General features: G+C 34.0%; 1 non-coding gene across 1 annotated transcript; it reads left to right on the forward strand.

The window, feature by feature from the left end:
* Nucleotides 1-5,556: 5,556 nt before the first annotated feature.
* TRNAP-AGG (transfer RNA proline (anticodon AGG)) lies at nt 5,557-5,628 on the forward strand. The gene has a single exon. It is a non-coding gene; the product is annotated as a tRNA-Pro (tRNA).
* Nucleotides 5,629-5,906: the final 278 nt, after the last annotated feature.

Raw genomic sequence — 5,906 nt, forward strand, 5'->3', positions numbered from 1 at the left:
AATTTGGTGGTCATTGGATAAGGATAAGTAGGTAAACCAAGAAACGGTGCAAAATGACCATAATGCCCCTAAGGTAATTTAGCTTCGGTTCATGACCTAGATGACCTTCAAATGCTATGAAATTCATCAGTAGATCTTATTTTATGAAATGTTATATGAATTCTTATCCCAAGAGGTTATATAAGGTAACGAAGTTTAGGAGTAATTGGAAAACTTTAGTTAGCGAAACCAAGATATGGGAGAAAATGCTCATCACGATCCATATGACCTTTGCCATGAAGCACGATGTTTATAAGTTCTGTAGTCAATGTTGCCAATGTTTGCTGCACACAAAAAATGATAGGGATGTTAAATTTTTTAGTTAGTTTTGGAAAGTATGGTGGATAAATTGGGTACCAAATTATTGTTTTCAACTGCATGTCGACTCATGAGCAAACTGAGGTAGTTAATAAAATATGAGCAGCATTGCTTAGGGCTATTATTTATAAGAATATTAAGACATAAATTGGGTAACAAATTATTGTTTTCAACTACATGTCATCTTCAGATTAATGAGCAAACTGAGGTGGTTAATAGAACACTAGGAGCATTGCTTAGGGCTATTATTTGTAAGAATATTAAGTCTTGGGACGAATGTTTGCCACTCATTGTTCTCTTTTTGAAGTTGCTTACGGATTTAATCCACTTACGCGTCTTGATTTGCTTTCTATTCATTCTAATATTTTTGTGAGTAAAGCAGCCACAAGTAAGGCAAATGGGATCAAAACATTGCATAAAGAGGGGAAGGAGACAATTGAGAAACAAAATTTCAATGTTGCTACAAGAATTAACAAAGGACGGAATGAAATCATTTTTCGAACTAGTAACTGGGTTTGGATACATTTTCGCAAGGAGTGATTCCAATCTCAAAGGAAGACAAAGTTACCTCCAAGAGGGGATGAACCTTATCAAGTCCTTGAAAGAATTAATAACAATGCATATAAAATGACATAAGGGGATCGAGATTAAATCTCAGCCACTAACTTCTTTTGTGGGAGACTATAAATACCCACAAATTATTATGTAAAAATCAGATTTATGAGGAATGAAATTGATCTCTCAAGTTGAGAAGTTCCCCTTCGAAATTCGAGCATCGCGTGTGAGCCATGCAGTCACGCTTTGACATTGTGTGGTTGAGTGAAATTCTCAACCTTCTACTTATTTTTGGGATTTCTTTTCTCCGTATTCATTGTAATTTATTGTGATACAAACAAGTTTATTCTTGTAGGGAATGTATTAAGCACATGGATTTATTAATTACGGTGAACTTTTGTATAAAACGAAGTAAATACAAATGGAGTAACATGAGACAGAAGTAAACACAGTAATAAAAAGAAACTACATAAACTTAAAGGAAGTTAATCCCATGTGAAGTTAACATGACAATAATAGATCCACTATATTGAGGTTGGATAAATTTCATATATTGAGGTTGGATAAATTTCATATATTGAGGTGCGGAAAACATATACACATGGGCAACTAAAAATGATAGATCAACTATAAGGGCATTTGGTCTAGTGGTATGATTTTTTTTTTTTACAAATTAGGTGGAATGAACAAACAAAAATAATGAGTTTAAAATTACCAAACAAAATATCAATTTTCAAATGGAATGGAGAATAAGACCATTCGAAAAAAGAAAAGGACAAAAGAAAAATATTAAATACATTTTCAACTAATGCATTTGGTTGAGAGATATTATGGCCAATATAAGAAAAATATAGCATTAACTAATTTTCATGGACACATTTGGATCCTTAGCATACTAAAATGACTGTTATTATTGGTATCAAACCAATAACAATTCATATCAGCTAAATCTTCCAATTGATAATTAGGCGAGAGAAAGAACTTGAATTAATTTTTATATCTATCAACATGTGGATATAATAAGATTTGAAATTATGTATTTCTATTTCTAGAATTGAAACAAAAACATGTGGATAAATTTCAAATATTGAGGCGCATAAAAAATATGGACCAGCAACTAAAAATGATAGATCCACTACAAGGCATTTGGTCTAGTGGTATGATTCTCGCTTCGGGTGCGAGAGGTCTCGAGTTTGATTCTCAAAATGCTCCCAACAATTATATAAAATTGAAGCATGCAATATAATAAGATTTGAAATAGGTTTTTTTTAAACCTTGAACCAAGAAGTAATTGAGATGGATATTTGGAAAGAAAAAAAAAAAAAAAAGCTATATTTAATTATAATTTAAAGTGTCTTTATAACATGTTAATTGAAGAGAGCAAACAACAAGAATAAACACACAAAGGAAATTTGTGTATGTATGATTCTCTTCAAATCTTGGAAACTATGAGGATTCCTCTCCTTTCTTGACATAAAGACTTACTTTTTTGGGACTTGGACGATAAACAGTCATCTACTCTTACTCCTACTCCCTTCTCTAAGAATCAACATAGCATAATCATTCCATGAAGGCCGAAGTAGTCTTATAAAAGAAGATGAGGCTACCACTTTCAAATCATTCCATGAAGACTTGAGAAAGTTTTGTAAAAGAAGATGAGGGTACCACTTTCTATTGCAGAATTTCTATGTGAATAGAGAATGAACCATATTCTTGGGAGACAAGATAGAGCCTCGAGCCTAACTTCAAAGGCATTACACAAATTGTTCTATGATATTTTTTCTAGGAACTCTTTGTTATGTTGTCCGTTGAAGGTTTCAGGAAAGGGACACAGATTCTCTATTGCACTGATCTCCCAATAGAAGTTTTACCTAGGTCATCTATCGTCACAACCCTTTTAAGGAAGATACGCCCAAATAACCAGTGAACAATAACATTTAAAGAAGTTTCAGAGAGCGAGAAGAGGATTGTGATAGAAGTTGCCCTAGGTAAAACTTCTTTAAATGTCTTAGCCAATCATGACCTCATAATGAGGAGTCTCTTGGACAACAATAACATATGGACAACAAATGTCTTAGCCAATTGTGACGGTCATGATTGCTCAAGACGTGTCGCCCAAATAATCGGTAAACAATAACATTGCACAAATAACCGCCTTGGACAACAAATCGTTTACAAGAATGGCTGAGACATGCAACATGCAACCACAGGCAACACGCCTTGGGCAATCATGACAATGACATCTGCCCCCACACAATTTATTGGATGAGGCTGACTTTAGGTCTCTCGATGTGCTTCCAGCTGATCTCATAATGAGGAGTCTCTTCCAACCTACTAGGTGCTGTTGAAATCACTTCTCGGTTTGTTGAGTCTTCATGTCTTCTCTGTTCGTGTCTTTCCTACTTTCTTCGCTTGAAACTTTTTTCTTATTTGTATGACGTCATACCACCTGCTTCTGCTTGATGCCTTTTGGGTCGAAATAATAACGTTTCAAGTTACTAACGTGGACAAAAAGGTTAGTCCGCATCCATAAGAGAAATTGGATTCTATATGATGTCTTCATAATCTTATGGATAACTTTAACTAGTCCATAGTATTTTCACACCAGTTTTTGGTTCTTGTTGCTTTGAACTCGAAGTTTATCTGAACTTAACTTATATGAACTCTTTATTTTTCTTGAAATTATTGTGGTTGACGCTTCCGACTGACCCTTCTCTTCATCCGTCTAGATGATATTTCTGTGTGAACAGGTGTTGCTTCAGTGGTTTGTTTCTGTCTCCCTTCTTCAGTATCTAACCTTGTTTTTGTCTCTTCTGGTGGGGATAAATCCATTATCTGACCTTGTTTTGCGTCGTGGTGTTCATGTAGTGGCAACAAGGTTTCTATTGAGGTTGGCTCACTCGAGCTCCCCTTTTTAATTACAACAGTAGCAGCAAGCGTAGATTCATCATGGCTATGATTCTTTTTCAACTGTAGTATCGACATCATTTTCAACCCTCTTGGTTGATGGATGTTTTTCTGATGATCATCGGGTTAGACTCCATTACTACTAGACATTTTGCTAGGGGCATGTAAATGACTTTGTGTTTCAGCAGGACGTTCATTCCTGACACGACGTCGAAGTCATCCATTTCAACTATCACTAAACAATTTGCCTAGTCCAAGGCTCCAGCTTGATTAGAGTTCTCATTGTGACTCCTAAGACAGGTAAAGCTTCCAATTTGACGGCGTTCATCTTTCCTGTATCTTGATGCCAAAGGATGTTAAAATATTTTGCATCTGTCTCCATCATGAGTTGTGGGTGGCTTTAGAGTTGACAATGGTGTTCCTTACTACTTTGTGCTTTACCCAAACCTCGACATACATAATATATATATATTCATTTAACTATAACACATATGGTCCATGAAAGAATTGTAACTCTTATGCTCATTAATATTATAATGGCTACTACCTAAATTATAACCTAAAGTTGATAATTGATGTCCAATTAGCCAACCCTAAATTTGTAATCATTGTGGATTGATTGAAATTACAATGGAAGTAGTTTAAACTCCTAGTACCTTAAAGGAAGTTGGTCTCTTCTAATAAAACACGAAGTTCTCTTTAATATCATTAATACAATTATGCTAGACATGAAACTACAACTGCGTTCAATTTAACTCCATTTTATTGTCATCTTGAATGACGTGTGAATATATATTCTTGATTTACCTTGATATTTCATATTAGTTAAGCTTTTTGCAAAATCACAATTAGACAACAACAAAGATGAACTTTGGTCTGTTTATTATTTTAAAGAAAATTTCTTTCTCCATCTTATTCCTAATAACTCTGCAACTAAATTCATATTATGCTAAGAAACAAATTTTTTACTCGCAAGAAGTAAAATATGCAACTTTAACTAAAATTTCATCTAAACAAATTTTATTGCCATACAACATAGATGACAATTATAGCCTTCAAACAAAAACTAGAGTAGTTGTGGTGAACGGGATAGAAACTCTAGTGTTCATCCATAATATACAACCACTACCTAAATTATGACCTAAAAATTTGAAAACATAAGTTGTAGTTGAAAATTACATAAAACAATCCCCTAAATCAAAGAACTCGTGTCTAATTAGTAAACCCTAAAGATAGTAGCTAACATAGAGTAATTGAAGCTCCACATGAAGTAATTTAAAGTTCCAGTTACTTAACTAAAGTTTATCTCATCTTAATGAAGCATGAGTTGCACTTAAGTTATGAAATATTTATAGACTCCAACTCTGAGTACTATTAATGCAATTATATTTCATATGAGTTTGTCATAAATCAAACTATGGTACATTCAATACAACTTCATTTTCTTGTCATACGAAGCAAAATAGAAGAATTAAATCAAACAAACTGACGAACTGAGCCGAATAAATCCAACCCCAACCCAAACTGATTAGTTTGATTCATTTGTTGGGTTGTAGTTTATTCGATAACACTTGCATATTAGAACAATTCAACATTACATGCCTTACTTACAAGTAAAATACTAGACCATCAACTTTTTGTTTTATAGTCCAACAACCGCTCAAGAAAATAGATTTCAAACTTGAGAGAAAAAAATATATTGAGTAGGAGTTAAAAATGTTGCATTTTTTTTAGAAAGGGCATTTGGTCTAGTGGTATGATTCTCGCTTAGGGTGCGAGAGGTCTCGAGTTCAATTCTCGGAATGCCCCTATGTTCATATCTCAAAAGATGAGCCTTAGAGAAAGAGAATGCTCTTATTAATATCATTTACTTGTGTACTCCACGATATATGTTTATAGTCCATATTAGGGGCATTTGGTCTAGTGGTATGATTCTTGCTTTGGGTGCAAGAGATCTCGAGTTCGATTCTCGGGATGCCCCTCCAAAAGATAAAAATGACAATTTTGAAAGAAAAAAAAAACAAAATGAAATAAAAATAGTATAGTCATCAATGGGGCCTAACCCAAAGGAATGCGTGGCAATGAAC

The sequence above is a fragment of the Cucurbita pepo genome, chromosome 16 (genome assembly GCF_057944985.1).
Source record: "Cucurbita pepo subsp. pepo isolate OVF chromosome 16, ASM5794498v1, whole genome shotgun sequence".
NCBI lineage: Eukaryota > Viridiplantae > Streptophyta > Magnoliopsida > Cucurbitales > Cucurbitaceae > Cucurbita > Cucurbita pepo.